Raw genomic sequence first — 17,842 nt, forward strand, 5'->3', positions numbered from 1 at the left:
GCCGTCTTCTGACTTAAGAACCGAGGAAAGGCAGTCCATCTGCAGTTTTCTTCCTTTGGGCTTCTTTTTTTATAGACTAGAGATGGGAGGAGCTGTTTAACCTCCCACGTACATGAGTGTGTGTGCATTCTCTGCGCTTTAGCAGGAGCCCGCGTTTTTGCTAAAGGAGCTGTCCAGCCCGTGGTGCTAAACAGCTATAAGCAGACAACCCTGACTCCTGGGCTACTCAAAATTACACTGTTAACAGCTGTCTGGCTCTTGAACCTGATCAGCCTGGTATTATCCAGACAGCCAGAAGTAATGTGTTCATCCAGCCCTGCTGTTCTGCAAGCTCACGACTTTTGCTTAGAGCTACAGCACCCCTGCATGACCTCTTGCCTGTTGTCTTGTTCAAAACAATTAATTATTCTGTACACAAACGTAGGGGGAAATAACCATGCAAAATATTTAGACTTAAGCATCAGCATTTCAAAATATATCTAATGAGGAGATGTCAAGCTCTGAGACTATGCACGAGGGAAGTGAGAGGATTGAAATTTTGGACTATGTACCTGCAGGAAAAGGGGAAAATGAATGTTTACTCAACAATTGAGAACTGAATTTACCTCCTATTGTTTTTTTTTATATTGTTGGACAACGAAAGGTCCCATGCAACCAACACTTAAAGTTATAACGCTTCAAAACTATTACAGATAATTCTCTTTAAATATTATTTTTCTGCATCTATATTAATAAATCTCACCTCCAATTCTGAAGCTCACAGTGTGGCAGGGAAACACTGAAGCCTTGTACTGTTGCTGCCTGTCAGCACCACTCACTCTCACTGTCACTCATACACCCGCCCTCAGCCACACCCCCAGCCACGCCCCTTCCGGATATAATTCTCTACCTGAACGTTCCATTGAGGCCACAAACTCCTGCCACTTCCGTGAAGGGTTCGTAACTTCATGGTGGTGAAGCCTCTGTCTGTCTGTCACACCCTCGCGTACAACGTCCTTACGTCGGGGGCGGAGCCATTGCGCCAAAAGCGTGACATCGTGACCAGAGCCAGAGGAACAACAGGAAGGCAGGCGGAGCCATTTCGCGTTACGTCGGGGGCGGACCCATTTCGCAAAAACCGTGACGTCGCGACCACAGCCAGAGGAACAACAGGAAGGCAGGCAGAGCCATTTTGCTGAACGTTGTGGACACAACCCCCTGCCTCACAATGACCTTCCAGTGCGCCAGCGATACACAAATGGTGCCCACCACGACCTTCGAAAACGTGACAAAACGAAACCGCTCATCCTGATTCCCCTGGTATGTTAGGTGCGTCGCCGGGACACGAGGGGGGAGCAGCGGTATTCACGACCTGCATCGGGGTAGAAAGGGGGTGCAGTCGGTGCGGACACTCGAAACCTTTCCCTCAAATCCCCTTGCTAGCGCCCGTTTCATTTCGCCCAGAAACGGGCCTCTTTTACTAGTTTTTAAATAATAGCTCTGAGCAAGAAATACTCTGAGAAAGGGGCTATGAAAACCAGAGAACTACTAATCATTTCTATAGCACTACTAGACATACCCAATGCTATACACATTATGTGCAAGTACTTTCTCTGTCCCTAGAGAGCTCATAATTTAAGTTTTTGTACCTGGGGCAATAGAGCTGCAGTGGAAATCAAACCCTGGTTACCAGGATCAAAGCCTGCTGCTCTAATCATTAGGCTACAGCAGTCCAACAGAAACACTAATGAAACTGTGCCTTTTGAACACCGTCAATACTGAGTAACAGACCAGGGGTAAGTCAACTATATAATGCCATATTTTAACTAGTAAGGCAAAGACATTCGCAAACCTAGAAATTATTTCTCTTTTAAAAACCATGATATTCTTAACTAGATCAAATATATATAAAATATTACTTCTGGGTGTACACCATAAACTTTACTAAACAGGTTAAAGACATGGTCTCCACCTTTATTTCAATGTTAACAAGGCTCTCATTCCTTCTGCAGCATTAGGATCAGCAGTCCCCTAATTCATTAAAAAAAAAAAAAGTTCCTTGACAACTAAGAAGAATCTCAGATCTCTAATTGGACGTTTATTTATTTATCTGGGCTAATCGGATATCAACATAAAGAAAGGCCCGAGAGCTTGTCTCGATGGGCCCAGTTAAAAGAGGGCTGGGCCCATTTGGGAAGGCTCTGGGCAAGAAGGTGGGAGTGCGTGGGTGGGGGGGGGGGGTCAGTGTTCTTGGCCAGCAGGCTCATGGGCTGGAATGATTGGTTAGCTTAAAAGAAGCCAGCTAGCCCTTGTGCCCGATTCTTGCATCCGATTGGAGGAGAGGTTGCCGGAGCGGGGCAGTGGGGAGGGAATAAAGGCTGGGCTTCCTTCGAGGCTCAGGGCGTTTCCTGATCCTCGGAGGTGGCTTTGGGCAATGGCGTCCGGTGCTGGAGCTGCTGGAGAGGAGGACATGCTTTTCAGAGGTGTCCCACTGTGCTAGTGACTCCCTTGAAAAGAGTCCAGAGCGGGTGAGTGCAGGGGAGGTATCAGTGCCTTTATATACTCACAGATCTAAGGAAATAGCCAGGTCTGCAATTGCAGTAGAAGCTACGATGGGGGCAGGCAGGAAGCGTCAGGAAAAAACTCCTCCAGCCAGGTAAAGCAAGCAGGGGGTGGGTTCTAAGGTGAGGGGGTCATGGAGATCGGGGTCTGTGGAGCTGCCAGTGGGCACAGCTGCCCTTTCTGACTTGGGAAGGCTGGCTTTGAGAGAGGGGGGTCGATGAGGGGGGCTTGTGCAGGGAGTCCGTGGTAGATCCTCCCCTTCCATCTGCTGCCTGCATGGAGGTTTCGGTGGAGGAGAGGGCGGCTGGTTTTCCAGACGAGGCGCACGGTGGCCTGGCCTGTTTGCCTCCTGGGGTTTCACAGCCCATGGGTAGACCAAGGGCGGAGAGTGCGTCTCAGATTGTTGGGCACTCACAGCCTTCTTGTGCTATAACGGGGAGCTCTGGTGGGGGGGTTCCCTACAAGCATGGGCAGCTCCTTTACATGACTGGAAACTACAAGACATGGAGGGGCATAATCGAACGTCGCTCCCTTACTTTGGGTACTGAGCCCCCCAACTCCCCCCCAAAAACCCCCCCACTGCTCACAAATGTACACCACTACTATAGCTCTTAGGGGTGAAGGGGGCAACTACATGTGGGTACAGTGGGTTGTGGAGGGCTCCCATTTACCAGCACAAATGTTACAGGTAGGGGGGATGGGCCTGGGTCCACCTGCCTTAAGTGCACTGCAGTACCCCCTAAAAGTGCTCCAGGGACCTGCATACACCTGAAGACTAATCTCTTTGAAAAAGTCCTTTATTTGAATAAGCACGTTTACTCACAGTTAACTGCAGATCAGAGGTTGTGTCCCACTGGCAAAGTGTCTCCCTGGTACTGAGATTAGCAGTAGGTCAGAGCTGGCAGAATGGTGTACAATGCCCTCTTTCAGCAACATTCAAGGTAATAACTTAGTTCTCTAATGTGGGTAACACATGAAAGGGATCTAAAAGTGGCTGACAAAAATGGCCACTACCTCATGGACTACCAGAAACAAAACTGGACACACTCTGACCCAGTTATCAGGGGGAAAAGCATCATGGGAATAGAGCCCACTACCCTACACCCACCACAATGCATTGCTGATGTGACTCTGCAGTGCACCTAACAGAAAAGTTGTCACACTCACCCGAGAGCCACATCACAACCAGGGAAAGGCTGTCAGAGGATAGAACATATTCTGCTGTCATGGAGATGGGTACGACATTTGAGGCTGGCATACAGGCTGGCAAAAAAGGTTTTTAGTTTTATTGTTTTAGTGTGGGAGGGGGTTGGTGACCACTGGGGAGAACGGGGAGGTCATACCCGATTCCTTCTGATGGTCATCTGGTCAGTTGGGGCACCTTTTTGAGGCTTGGTCGTGAAAATAAAAGGACCAAGTAAACCTGGCGAAATACTGCTGAACGCCACTTTTTTTCCCATTATCCGCAAAAGCCAGCCATCTGGTAGCCATGCCCATGTCCTGCCTTCGCTTCACCACCGACACGCCCCCTTGAACTTTCACCGGCGAGGCGACGGGAAAGCAGCGATGCTGTCAAAAAAGCCGCTTTCGATTATACCGATTTGGCCGCTTTTGCGAGATCGCCGGCCATCTCCCGATTTATGTCGGAAGATGGCCGGCGATCACTCTCAAAAATAAGCTGGATAGTGCCTTTTATTTTTTAGCTCCTGCGACCTGGAATAATCTGCCATTACATATCCATAGTATCTCCGCACTGATTTTTTTTTCTCTCTCAGGAGTTACATTGTAGCATAGTAGATGATGGCAGATAAAAATCTGTATGGTTCATCTAGTCTGCCCAACAAGATAAACTCATTACATATGGTATGGTATGATACACCATATGTATACCTGATCTTGAGTTATCCTTGCCATTTTTAGCGCACAGACTATAGAAATCTGCCTGGCACTAGCCTCGTTCTAAAATTTCTGAAGTTCTTCTCAAAGCCCCTGAACAGTTCCACTCCAGCCCATCCAAATCTATTCAGCCTCGATCAGGCACAGACTGTAGAAGTCTGCCCAGCACCAACTCTCCTACCTAATCTCATCTAAACTTCTTTGGATCCATTCCTTCTAAAAAGGATTCCTTTGTGTTTGTCCCACACATTCTACCTGACATTAGTCAGTCCCCTTTCAACCTCAGTTAAATGCCCTCTAGTTCTACCACCGTCCTATCTCTGGAAAATGTTCATTTGCGGATTAATACCTTTTAAATATTTGAAAGTTGTATCTTTGGTAATATATTTAAGTTATGATTGATTTTGTCCCTTTGTGTGGATATACATCTGTCATTTATATTTTTTGGAGTTCTTTTCTATTTCTATACTTTTAGATTGTGCATTGCTCAGCACTGCCTGTCAGTAAGAGTGGTATAGAAAGTGTTAAATATGCTGTAAACTGTTAATTTGCATACATAGCATCCAAAACAAAATCTTTGACAGTAATGTTTGCAGGTTTGTAGGTTATGGCTATCACATTGCCAGTAGAACATTCTTAATTTTCCAGTAGGTACAATTCATTATTATTCCTTACACTGATGCATTGATGTAATCACCTAGTTTTGCTTGGGATTGGAATGCTGCTATGAATGGTAAATGGACACACAATTCCAAAAAGGAATGGATATGAAGAGCTTGTCTCAGGGACAACATTAAGCTTGGGGTGGGGGACTCACCTTGATTGAGGTTTGATCCTGTGTAGGGTTTTCTTTAGCTTTCAGAAAGTTTGGGAAGCCAAAGTCTGGAAAATTTGGCCTGAGGCAAAGGAACCAAGGAGGGGGGAGGTTGAAGAAGCACTGGGGGCAAAGGCAAGTAAGCCATATTTTTGGATTCAAGTTCCCGCTTTGACTCATATGCCATAATTGGCCATGCAGAAGTTGGATGGGCAAGATGACTTATGCAATATTTATAGAAGGTATAGGGCTTTTCTCTCTGCTCCTTGGAGGCGGCTTTTTCCCTCCCACCCACCCTATTTATTTTTCTTTATGTCTTGTAGTGACATTTCCTTGTTACATTTTCTGGATGTCTTCATGTTACTTGTCACAGTTGAAGGACACCTGAACTATGAGGTATTGGCGATGAGCCATAAGCACAAATATTCCTGCAAGATCAAGTTGCTAGTTGGAGGTCATTTGGCTCAGATCAGATTTGCATGGAGGTCCATACCATCACTTAGCATTAGCTGTTAAGGCAGGGCTGGGGATCGAGTGCTGCTCAGAGCGAGCAGTGAGGGTGATGTAATTATTGCTTTATTATATGTAGAATAATTTGTTGTTATTTACTTGTTAAGTGTTCACATAAAAATTAAGCTGTGGCCCAATTTTAATACCAATCAGTTGTTATTATTAACAGTTGAAAGACTATTTGGGAGGGGGGTATTGTTATCTAAGCAACGTGAAATAGTCCCATCTCCGATGGTTAAGCCCTTCTCCCTATGTCTAATAACTGTGTAAATATAACTACTTCTGCTACCTATATGTCTCCGTATTTGTTTGAAATGGCAATTACATATCCTTTGACTTTCTGCATGGCAAACTCTTTAAATGAGACATCTGCTTTGAAGTCGACCTCCTGCCCCATTTCTGTTATCAATGGCACGTCAGAAAAAATGATGGGTGCTTCTTTTTGTTATTATTTGGAAATGATCTCATCAAAGACATAGAGATATGCGCAAATTCATTCAGTTCTGTATTCCTTCTGCATTCACACTGTACAAAACATAAGGTTGCTGTGCAGAGATAGGCACGATAAGAATGCACCTGCAAATTCATCTAGATTTAGTATGCTTTTGTTCTGAAAACTGTGATCAAAAATATATTAGTATAATAGCTACTGAACCATGCTCATTAAAATACGGGTGAAGGCATAGCGAAAACAATCTGAACCTTTTATAGATATGTTGCCAGATTCAACAGGAACTACTGGTCTAAATTTGAATGAGGTTGTCTTCCTCAATTTAAAAAGGCTTCCTTACATCATTTAATTCCAAAAGAATATCTAATTTGCATTTCACTTAGAACTCGGAAAAAGGACAGATATGGCCAGAGCTCTATGTGACTGCTTCATTGTACAAAGGCAACGGTGACCAGGGCCGGTGTTATGGGAGGGTGGGGAGGGGGGGCAAACAAGGAAGCTGCCCTGGGCCAACCAGCTTCAAGGGGCTCCCATGCCACCTTCAGTTCACAGCGACAATCAGCAGGGACACGCAGTGAGAACAGCAGTGCAGCGAGCCTGAGCAGAGGTGGGAGCAATCGGCAGCGACACCGGCACATAGTGAGTGCGCAGCAGGAGTGTAGCCAGACCTTACGGTGGGAGGGGGCCAGAGCCCGAGGTTGGGGGCACATTTTGAGTGCCGCCCCACCGCCATGCCTTGCTTCGCCTCACCTCCCCCCCGCCACCGCCTTGCACCTTCTTGCACCCCCCTCACCTCCTTGCACACCCCCTCACCTCGCAAATACCATTGCTGGCGGGGATTGGGGACCCCTGCCATCCAAACCAGGGGCCTGGACATAATTTGCGGGGGCCCAGGCCCCCATTGCCCCCTGTAGCTACGCCCCTGGTGCACAGTAAGTCTGAGTGGCGGCGGTGGCAATCAGCAGTAGTGGCACGATCAAGCAGCAGTGGACAGTGTTGTGAGTGAGAATAAAGGTAGTGTAGTGAGCAGCTGGGCCAGCGGAAATCAAGAGTGGCATCAACACCAGTGTGTGAGAAGAGCATCAGTGCAGTGAATGAGTGCATGCAGCGCAGCACAAAGTCCGCGGGAGTGGTGTGGTGTGGCATCGGCGGGCAGTAGCAGTAAGAAGAACTATTAAATGAGATCACTGCCAGGAAGCCGGCAGCAGAAATCAAATTTGGAAGTGCTGTCAGCGCTGAATCACTGATCATGTTTCAGACAGAGAGGTGAGGGGGGAGAAGGAGGAGGGGGGCCACAACTGCAGCACAGAACAGGCAAAGAACTAACCACCCCCACACCCTTTGAACTTCAGGCTGGGTCTGGCCACTCTGAAATTGGAAATACTCATGCCTGATGCCTCCCTCCTCCACTCCCCCAGGCATAGCATAACAGTACAATGTGCCTGTGACAGGCACGTTGTAATGCTATGCTATGCATGGGGGAGACGGGAAGTTCAGAAGGGTGGTGGGGTGATTTTGGAGTACTTTTTGCACGTGGTGTGCTGCAGCCTGCTTGGATTGGTTCCTGGATTCCAGTTTCCCACCACTGAGAACGCAGACTAAAGCAGCTGCAGCCTGCAAAGCAAGTACCTGACCAGTCACCAGAGAATGATCCAGACAGTCAAGTAAGAGTCACCAAGTGGTTAGCACCAAGAAACCTAAAGGAAGTCCTGTGCCAGCAAATTGGTACCTTGGGATAAGCAGAATTTTCTTTCCTTTTCTTTTCTTTTTTTTTCCCCTTGGCCAGTCTGATGGCTTGCTGCTCTGGATAGTTTCACCCATCCCTCTCCCCACCATGCAACCTCCCTATGACTATGGTCCAATCCCTCTCCCCACTTCACACCCCTATAACCCCCGGCCTGATCCCTGATACAATGATATTTCTCAGCACTTATTGAGTCTTACCCCTCTGCTTACAAAGCCACGCTAGCACCGACACAGCCCATTCACTTTGAATGGACTGTGTCAGAATTGATGCGCAGCTTTGTAAATGGAGGGTTAATGTCCATTAGTTAAGCAGTGGAAGGGCCGAGGGGTACCATTGTTGAGCTGTGCTTAGTTAGGGCATCAGTTGCCTTAATCCAGCCCTGGTTCTCTGGATTTGTCTGAAAGTTTTTCTCGGGTTTTGTTGGCTTCCAGTACAGTTTCAACTAGCAGGACATGAGGGTTGCTATCTTTTTATTGCGTTGCTATTACTGTCCACCGAGGTGAAGGATTCTGCTAGTACAAGTTGTAATATGTTGAGTAGTAGTGGTGTTTAGAGAGATCGGGGGGGGGGGGGGCAGGGAGGAGAAGGAATCAGAAAGGCCCCCTCCTTAATTTCTGCCCTGGGCCCCAGAAGGCCCTGTGCTGAACACAGTTTTGTCTTCCTAAATGTTTTTCTTTCAAATGAGCTCCAAAAAGAAAAGAAAGTAACCCCCATAAACTTCAGTCAAAGAAATACTAGAAACCCTTCTGTTTATTCCAGGGCAATTGACAAATCAAACTGGGAAAAGAGTTTATTTGGGGGAAACAGACTATATATTGCAGAAGAGTTCAGAAATTGGTTCAATAGAAACTTAGGACTTCTTTTACAAAGCCATGCTACCGTTTCTCAATGTGGCAAATGAGAGGAAGTCCATTCAATTCCTATGGGCTCTATTTACTAAGCTACTACTACTACTACTACTACTATTTAGCATTTCTATAGCGCTACAAAGCATACGCAGCGCTACACAAACATAGAAGAAAGACAGTCCCTGCTCAAAGAGCTTACAATCTAATAGACAAAAAATAAATAAAGTAAGCAAATCAAATCAATGTGAACGGGAAGGAAGAGAGGAGGGTAGGTGGAGGCGAGTGGTTACAAGTGGTTACGAGTCAAAAGCAATGTTAAAGATGTGGGCTTTCAGTCTAGATTTAAAGGTGGCCAAGGATGGGGCAAGATGTAGGGGCTCAGGAAGTTTATTCCAGGCGTAGGGTGCAGCGAGACAGAAGGCGCGAAGTCTGAAGTTGGCAGTAGTGGAGAAGGGAACAGATAAGAAGGATTTATCCATGGAGCGGAGTGCACGGGAAGGGGTGTAGGGAAGGACGAGTGTGGAGAGATACTGGGGAGCAGCAGAGTGAATACATTTATAGGTTAGTAGAAGAAGTTTGAACAGGATGCGAAAACGGATAGGGAGCAAGTGAAGGGTCTTGAGGAGAGGGGTAGTATGAGTAAAGCGACCCTGGCGGAAGATGAGACGGGCAGCAGAGTTTTTCACGTGCGCTAAAAATTAGTGCACGTTAACACTTGAGACATCCATAGGAATATATGGGTATCTCTAATATTAGCACACGCTGATTTTTAGCATGCACTAAAAACGCTAGCGAACTTTCGTAAACAGGGCCCTTAGATGTCAGATGGCCAACTTAGAATCAAAAAAGTTCTTCATGATGAACTTCTGAAAGGCTACACAGTAAGCTCCATTTTAAGCTACAAATTATGAATATGCAAGCTAACAAACAAAATATATTTGAAGAGGTACTGGGGAGGGGGCACTATCTTCAGTACAAAAGGCTGAGAACATAGTCTATGGCAACTTTACATGTTTCCTAAGCGCCATCTACTGACCACAAGTAGAATACACTGCAATAGTTTCAGGTTCCCAATTCAAAACAACTCAGTTCATCTTGATCTTATCAACTATTCCAACGTTGGTTTTCATAATAACAGAAGTTGTGGAGCCATAGATGCTATGATAAAGCACTTATCCATTAATTAACACAGTCATAGCATGCCATAATGTGCCAATAGACCAACTGGTGTACTCAGGGATTTAGAAAGTGATTTTGGATTTAGATCATGCCTTTTTTACTAGTAGCTCCAGAAAAAATGCACTGAGTAGCTCAATATGTTCCATTCAGGTTCAGTGGGTATTTTTCTATCTATGGAGGGCTCACACTTTAAAGTTTGCACCTGAGGTAATAGAGGGTGAAGTGACTTGCCCACAATTACTAGGAGAGTCAATGGGATTTATACCCTGACTTTTCTGGTTCTCAGCCTGCTGCGCTAACCACCTACACCAGGGGCGTAGCCAGACAACAGATTTTAGGTGGGCCTAGATAGGAAGTGGGTGGGCACCAAATGTTCCCCCCCACCACCACCACCACCACCACCACCAAAAAAATATCTCAGCTGGCAGGAAAATGCTTCTGTCCACCTTGGCAGTCTGCAGCAGGCATGCGCTGAAAACTGAGCCCTAAGTGGGTGGGCCCTGGCCCTCCTGTGGCTACGCCACTACACAACTGGCATTCTTAAAAACACTTGATTAGACATCTAACATTTCATCTTTCCCAATACTCCACTAATGCCAAGGCCTATAAACACATTTAAGCCAGTGGTTCCAGAACTTTGTCCTAGAGGCACCCCAGCCTGTCAGGTTTTCAAGATATCCACAATGAATATTCATGACAGATTTTCATGCAGTGCATGCAAATTTCTCTCATGAATATTCATTGTGGATATCCTGAAAACCTGACTGGCTGGGGTGCCTTCATGACCAGGTTTGGGAACCATTGCATTAAGGACAACATTCTATATATCACAGCACCAAAATGAAATTTGCCTAAGCATATGTTATAAAGTATGCCTTAATTTAGGCGTACTTTATAGAATAAGCCTAAATTTCTGTGTGGTATATAGAATATGTCAAGCACTGTTCTGCACAACTAAATTTAGTTGCAGGCAGTTATGCCAAGTAAAACTTGGCGTAAATCCTGATGCTTAAATTATGTGCAAACCAGGTGTATTCTATAACAATGCTCATAGATTTTAGAAATGCCCATAACCTGCTCATTCCACATCCATGGCCATACCCACTTTACAACTATGTGACTTAGAATTTACATGCACCAAGTTACAGAATATGCTTAGACAATTCTGCGCATAAATTCTAATTAACGCCAATTAGTGCTAATTGGTTAACATCCAATTATCAATGCTGATTAGCTCGTTAATCAATTAGCTTATGTGCATTGTTATGGAATAAGCTTCGATTTCTGCATGGAAATCTCAGTGCAATATATAGAATCCCAGGGTAAGGGGCCATTTTACTAAAGCCTGGAAAGCCTACTTAAGGCTTGCTGGTTGGCAATTCGGAATTGCTGCAAGAGCCTGTTGGTAGTTCCAGCTCCCACTGTGCGCCATTTCCTACTGGAAAAATTTGGGGGAGGAGGGCTGTACAGTGGGGGTGTACTCAGCAGTATTAGGGCATGCTGCCCAGTTACTGCTATGCCAGGCTACCACAGGAGCCCTTACTGCCTCCCAGCATGTTCAACTTACCACACAGCCATTTCTTTTTTAAAAAGAAAAAAAACTTTTACCAGATGGCAGTAAAAGGGGGCCTCAGTATGCGGCAAACCCTCATGCCAACGCCACCGCAGGGCCCTTTTTACCACCCCTTTGTAAAAGGGGCCCTAAGAGCAAAAAACAAATGATGTGTCTGAATGTACAGATTGTATCCATAATTGGAAAATCAATACATGTCCTCAAAAAACCTTTGTGAAATCAAATTCATTAATAAATATAACCAATCATACCACTACCCTAAATAAAGTTTTGAGGCTCAAACTGATGGAAAGCATGGTAACCAAACAACTTACTGATTACATAAACAAATTCTCAATATTACACGAATCACAGTCAGGCTTTTGCCCCCTCCACAGCATGGAAACAGTATTACTCACTCTTCTAGCCAAATTCAAGCAGGAAATAGCAACAGGCAAAAACATCCTTCTCCTCCAATTCGACATGTCTAGTGCATTCAACATGGTAAACCATAATATATTAATAAGATTACTAGATAAGTTCAGGATTGGTGGAAACATACTTAACTGGATCAAGGGCTTCCTAACCACAAGAACATATCAAGTAAAATCAAATTCAAACATATCATCACCGTGGAAAGCAGACTGTGGAGTACCGCACGGATCACCGCTATCACCGATGCTATTCAACTTAATGATGACCCCACTTGCCAAGTCCTTATCCAACCATGGCCTTAACCCTTTCATATATGCAGACAATGTCACAATATACATTCCTTATAAAACCAAACTGACAGAAATCACCAACGAAATCAAGCTTGGCCTGAACATCATGGATTCATGGGCAAATGCATTTCAACTAAAACTCAATAAAGGAAAAACTCATTGTCTCATCCTCTCATCCCAACACAGCGCAGACATCCCCACAAGTATCAACACCCCAGATCACACCCTTCCTATCTCAGACAGCTTGAAAATCCTCAGCGTTACAATGGACTGTAACTTAACACTAGAGAGCCAAGTGGCATCCACAACAAAGAAAATGTTCCACTCAATGTGGAAACTCAAACGCATGAAGCAATTCTTCCCGAGGGAAACATTTTGCAACCTAATACAATCAATGGTACTAAGCCACTTAGATTACTGCAATTGAATTTATGCGGGATGTAAAGAACAAACCTTAAAGAAACTTCAGACCGCTCAAAACACGGCAGCTAGGCTTATATTTGGTAAAACGCGATTTGAAAGCGCAAAACCCCTTCTGCGAAAAACTACACTGGCTCCCAATCAAAGAACGCATCGCCTTCAAAACCTGCACCCTGGTTCACTGAATCCCCGAGTTACATGGCAGACTTGATCGACTTACCAATTAGAACACTCTCATCTTTCCTGTCTCATCAGCTCGTAACCTTGGGGTCATCTTCGACTCCTCCCTCTCCTTCTCTGCACATATTCAGCAGACTGCTAAAACCTGTTGTTTCTTTCTGTATATCACCAAAATTTGCCCTTTTTTTTCTGAGCACACTACCAGAACCCTCATCCACACTCTTATCACCTCTCTCTTAGACTATTGCAACTTGCTTCTCACAGGTCTCCCCCTTAGGCATCTCTCTCCTCTTCAATCTGTTCAAACTTCTGCTGCACGACTAATATTCCACCAGTGTTGGTATGCTCATATTAACCTTCTCCTCAAGTCACTTCACTGGCTTCCTATCCGTTTCCACATACAGTTCAAACTCCTCTTATTGACCTATAAGTGCATTCACTCTGCAGCTCCTCAGTACCTCTCCGCTCTCATCTCTCCCTATATTCCTCCCCGGGAACTCCGTTCCCTGGGTAAATCTCTCTTATCTGCACCCTTCTCCTCAACTGCTAACTCCAGACTCTGTTCCTTTTATCTTGCTGCACCATATGCCTGGAATAGACTTCCTGAGCCGGTACGTCAAGCTCCATTTCTGGCCGTCTTCAAATCTAAGCTAAAAGCCCACCGTTTTGATGCTGCTTTTAACTCCTAACCCTTATTCACTTGTTCAGAACCCTTATTTTATCATCCTCACTTTAATATTCCCTTATCTCTTGTTTGTCCTGTTTGTCTGTCCTAATTAGATTGTAAGCTCTGTCGAGCAGGGACTGTCTCTTCATATTCAAGTGTACAGCGCTGCATACGTCTAGTAGCGCTATAGAAATGATAAGTAGTAGTAGTAGTAAATAAATCCAAATCAACACGATCTTATCTAAATCTGCAATACCCAAGCTGCAAAGGATTAAATACAAAACAACTTATGCATCTAGTTTTTCCTACATAAGCACACAACTGTGGAACGAATTACCAAAAGCCTTGAAAACGACGTACGACCACCTAAACTTCCGGAAATCACTAAAAACCAACCTGTTTAAAAAGGCATACCCTACCATTCCAACTTAAATGCCTAATCTCTGCAACACAACCAAACTAAAGCACGTAATGGACATAACACAACTCTTCCGTTCTCCAATTCCCTAATGTGGCTGTGCCACATGAACTTGATCTTACCACATCACCCTGTATTTGTTCACACCAGAGCCTGCAAAGACCTCTTCGGTACTATGTAATCCACATTGAGCCTACAAATAGGTGGGAAAATGTGGGATACAAATGTAACAAATAAATAATAAATAAAATAAAATGATTCCACGTATGTCACTCTTCTACATAAGTATAAACAATGGTGGTAAAGATATCATCACTACCTCAACAGAGCAAAGCTAATACTCAAATTATTGTCCATTTTATATAAATAGATATACACACACACACACACACACACCATAAAAAGTTAAACATTTCCTCTCAGCAATAAAATTCAATAAAGTGAAAGCAAAATAAAACGTATCTTCTCTGCAGAAGTAGAGAAGCAGTATATTCCAGATATGCACAAGACGTTTCATCAAGTCTGAAAATAGATCCACAACTAGATTCACAATTCCCTTCATGGCTTTCTTGGCTTTGACTTGGCCAGTAGTTTTGACCTTATGGCTTTCTCAAGAAACTTTATTACCCTACAGAACAATAAAAACAATTTTAACAAGTATATATTTCCCTCTATGGTAGGTTGTTTTCCATAATACATCTCTCTTTCATTCTCCCTCTTCTTACGCTCTGTTTATTTTAAGATGTACACTGCCTAGATGCCTATGTGCAGGCCCTAGCGGTATATCAAATGCAAGAAATAAATAAACATTATACGTAACTACAAATCATTTAAGAAAAACAAACAAATGATCAAATAGAGCATTCTCTGCTTATGCAGGCATTTCTAATCCACACACCAACAAGTTGAACAAGCTCCTTTAGTAAGGCTTTGGAAAGAGAAAGGGCAGACAGTAAGACCAGTACGTTTTTTGTTGTTGTTATTGTTTTGGGGGGTTTATTTTTTGTTTGGGTTTTTTTTTTGTTTTTTGTTTTTGCTGTTGTTGAACATGTTGAGAAAAACAGGGTGACTTCTAAATTGTTAAGAAAGAACATTGGCTATTGAGATTATTCTTCAGAGAGAGAGAGAGAAACTTTTTATGATCTTTAGAGTTTTCCCTGATGTCTCTAAAGATACCCAGAGACAGTTCATACTTACAAGACCTGGAGTGCTTCAGATTGGGGCTACTTTCTTTCTTAGATAGCTGTACAAATGCATGGTGAGGTAACAATCACCAAAGTATGTTTTCTTTGAACCATATGAATGCTGATAGCTGTGAGGAACCCATGAGGATACAGGGAGAAGGGACCAGAGAAAGGAGCAGGACAGGAACATGTTCTCGCCCTGAGTCCAACCACAAATCCCAAGTTCACAGGGGCCGGGAGGCCACTCCTCTGGGGAAGTATAAGTATCTTAAAGATCTAAAGGGGAAGGAGGACTACAAGTCCCAGGAACCTATGCAAGAAGAAAGGGAGCAGAAAGAGAACTACAAGTCCCAGGAGACCGAGGGGGAAGGGAGAGATTGAGTAATGAGAGATAATCAGGGTGGGGAGGAACAGCTGAGGAACATAAAGGGAGCGGAACTAATGGACTGGGAGGAGGGAGGAGAAGGAGAGGAGATTCAAGCAGGAGAGACCTGGGGTAATGAGCCCATGGACATGACTGCTCTGGCCCTGGTACAAGGGAAGAAATTAAAGGGCTTCTTAGCAAACCTGGCTGGGAGGCTGTTCGCACATGGAAAAAGAATCAAGCAGCTGTTACCATCAAGGAGAAGGTGAGGGGCTGAAGAAGTGCTTGGGGATTTGAACTATGACATGGGCTTGTGCCCTGCTGAGAAGTGCTTGAGATTTTGAACTATGACATGGATTTGTGCTTTGCTGAGAAGTGTTTGGGGTTCTGAGTTATGACGTGGACTTGTGCCTTGCTGAGAAGTGTTTGGGGTTTGGAACTGTGACATGAACCTGTGCACTGCAAGGAAGTGCTTGGGGATTTAAACTAGGGCATGGACTGTGTTTCGCTGGGGAAGCAGTGGAAGAAGGGTAGTTTCCTAGCCAGCGGGGGGGGGGGGGGGGGGGGGGGGGGGAGGGACAGTGTATGCTCAGTAACTCACTGTGACTTATATGAATGAATAAACAGCATTTGTGCACTATATTTTGGCCTGGAGCTTTGAGAGGGCTTCCTGGGGATCTGTGGAGAGCGGTGGGGGATATTTCCCAGGATTGAGGACACCATTGGAGAGGCCCCTGAGGCACAAGAAGGAGGCCAGCGGACATAGCACAAAAGCCTAAAAATCTAATCTACAAAACCTTCAGGGTTATAAAAGCTTACTCATGAGTTCAGATAGCAGATTGCATATACCTACTTCAGCGAAAAAAATAATAAAATTACGTAGCACTCTACCTCATCACAACAACGACATCGAAAACTTATTCGACGACCTGGACCTAATCCCAGGCGGATACCCAGCTGACCGTATCTGGTCAACATTTAATCCACTCACCACTGAATCAGTTAAACAAACGATTCATAGGTTCACCAATACCCACTGCAAACTGGATATATGTCCCAGTTATCTACTTAAATCCGCCCCCGGTCACTTCATAGAAGACCTTACATCCCACCTAAACTTCATGCTACAACAAGGTTTCTTCCCCGAGGAATATGATAACATCCTACTCCCCCCAATACCAAAAGACACTAAGAAAAACACAAACAATCTCACCAACTACCGCCCAGTTGCGTCCATCCCTCTAGTAGTAAAATTGATGGAGAGCTTGGTGACCAAACAGCTTATGGAATACATGGACAAGTTCTCAATATTACACGATTCACAATCAGGATTCCGCTCCCACCATAATACTGAAACTGGCCTAGTCACTCTCCTGGCCAAATTCAAGCAGGAAATAGCCAAAGGTAAAAGCATACTTCTCCAATTCGACATGTCAAGCGCATTTGACATGGTAAACCACAACATACTACTAAAACTCCTTGGCCACTTCGGGATTGATGGAAATGTACTTAATTGGATCAAGGGCATTCTAACCACCACAACATACCAAAGTAAAATCAAATTCAAACACATCACCACCATGGAAAGCAGCCTATGGAGTACCTCAAGGATCACCACTATCACCTATACTCTGTAACATGCTGATGATCCCACTGGAAAAATCCTTATCCAATTGAGGTCTAAACCCGTTCATCTATGCAGATGATGTTACAATCTACATTCCCTTCAGACATGCCTTGACAGAAATAATCAATGAAATCAATGATGGCCTGAACATCATGGACTCTTGGGCAAACTCATTCCAATTGAAACTGAACACTGTAAAAGCACACTGCCTCATCCTCTCATCTCAACATAACAACTACAAACCCACAACCATAAACACCCCAGGACACACCCTCTCTACCTCAGACAGCCTAAAAATACTCGGCGTCACAATTGACTGCAACCTTACTCTCGAGAGCCAAGTAAACACCGTAATAAAGAAAATGTTCTATTCAATGTGGAAACTCAAACGAATAAAACCTTTCTTCCCGAGGGAAACTTTTCGAAACCTAATACAATCAATGGTCCTAAGTCATGCAGATTACTGTAACGGAATCTATGAGGGATGTAAAGAACAACTCACAAAAAAACTCCAGACTGCCCAAAACACAGCAGCCAGACTGATATATGGTAAAACACGATTCAAAAGTGCTAAACCCCTTCGAGAAACACTGCACTGGCTCCCAATCAAAGAACGGATCATCTTCAAAATCTGCACTTTGGTCCACAAAATTATCTACAGCGTAGTCCCAAGATACATGACCGACCTCATAGATCTACCAAGCAGAAACAGAATCGGA

This window comes from Microcaecilia unicolor, chromosome 3 (genome assembly GCF_901765095.1).
Source record: "Microcaecilia unicolor chromosome 3, aMicUni1.1, whole genome shotgun sequence".
NCBI lineage: Eukaryota > Metazoa > Chordata > Amphibia > Gymnophiona > Siphonopidae > Microcaecilia > Microcaecilia unicolor.